This window comes from Agelaius tricolor, unplaced genomic scaffold (assembly GCF_023055355.1).
Source record: "Agelaius tricolor isolate 1412-34295 unplaced genomic scaffold, bAgeTri1.0.p SCAF_31, whole genome shotgun sequence".
Lineage (NCBI taxonomy): Eukaryota > Metazoa > Chordata > Aves > Passeriformes > Icteridae > Agelaius > Agelaius tricolor.
The window spans coordinates 6,310,078-6,311,886 of record NW_027269291.1 but is presented as its reverse complement, the minus strand read 5'-3'; positions in this window follow the sequence as shown (position 1 = coordinate 6,311,886).

Sequence of the window (1,809 nt, the reverse complement as noted above, 5' to 3'; positions counted from 1 at the left end):
CAGCAGACCGGGGTCCGGCCCAGCGGCGGCGAGAGAGCGGGGTGCGGCCCCAGCCCGGGGGCGCTCCGCCCGCTGCAGCGCATCGCTGGGGCGGGGGGTCCGGGAATGAAGCGGGGCAGTGGCAGAAATGAAGCCCAGCCTGGCCAGGGCATCCCTGCAGACGCTCGGGGATGGCTGGCTCCCGCAGCAGAGTACCCACGCAGTCGTCTCCACAGCCCGGGTGGCCGCAATGCCTCCGTACGGGGCGGAGGGTGGGGGGAGATGCCCGCGGTGCCGCCGGTCCCGCGTCGGGCCCCGCTGCGGGTCGTCAGCGTGGGACCCCACCTCGCCGGGGAGAGGAGCCAAGGGCTGCCTTGAACTCCCACCACATATCGTCGCTTGCACCTCTGGGTGCCAGGCAGAGTTACCTCATTCCAAGCACAGCCAGCCCAGCTGGATCCTCCTCCATCCATCCCTATGGTAGAGAGCTAGGCAGCTCCCAGTTCAGCTGTGGACGCTGAAGTTGGGCACGGCTCACTACACCTCCCACCACAAGCCCAATCCCTCCAGCTATGGGTGCTGGTGCAGCTCTCCAACTTCTGGTGTTTTGCTTCGGGCATGAGACAAAGAGCATCCACAATATCCAATGTAGGTTCCACATCCAGAGCTGAACATAAAAGGCTTTTAAAAACTTTTAAAGAACTTTTAAACTTTTATTTTCACACCTCCACTCCAGCAAGGCTGCCCATGGCCACAAAAGCTACTCAAAGAAGGCAGTATACATGGAAAACACTGGAAGCAGGCATACTCCTGGCTTTTTACATCCATTTGGCACATTTGGGTGATGCTCATGGTGCCCATTCTTGTGGGAGCATCCGTAAGGGTGTAGAAGCCTCACCTCCTCAAACTCTCCTGGGATTTGAGCAGTTCAGGGAGAGTCAGTCAGTCCTTGAAACACAGACTCTGCCATACAGATTGAGGGGAGATGATGCTTTTGAAGAGACCAAGCTGATGGCAGAGCTCCCTTGAGGAGGAAGCAGGATCTGGCCCCAAGATGGCACAGATGACACAACCCCTGAGGGGGTGAGGAATGGGTGTGAGCCAGCCATATTTTGGCTATTCTTCAGAAAATAAAGGAATCTGTTGTTTCCCAGTGAGGCAGGAAGGACCTCCAAGCTGGTGCCAGGATGGGCTTTGGGGATGCAAACCCTCTGGGGGAGCTAATTAAGCACATCAGCATCTGGACTGTTGTTTTTTCTAAAGCAGGGATTATTTTTTAATTGCAACAGCACTGAGAGAGAGGCCTTGCTGGCCTCCATGGCTGCCACAGGAAACAAGCATGACAGCCCAGAGGAGAAGAAGGAATCAGCCAGATCCTCTCTCCTGTCCCAAAAAATTGGAGATCACTCCAGGGGGATGCCACCCACTGAGACACCAGTGGCTGGACATGATGGGGCTGTGAAATCCCCATGAGTGGGACCCTCCACACATCCTGGACAAACCTGACATCCCTTTCGAGGAAGTTGAACTCATCCGAAAGAAGGAACATAGCAGAGTCAAAAGGTTTTGGATCCCATGGAACATTGCTGCTTCCTGGCCTGGTTCATCCTGTGTCTTGGAGGCCCCTATGCTGCATGTGATTAGCAGATAATTAGTACTTCTTAATTAATTTCTTCAACACAGGCCAACAGCTCCTTACCTACTCTCTTCCTAATCCAGTTTAGTACCAGCTGAGTCATACTCAACAGAGTGGATCAGGTGGAAATATGTTTTTCCCTTGGGATGTTTCCAGGCTGTCTGACCCCTCTGGCCCTAATGAGTTGCTGCCTG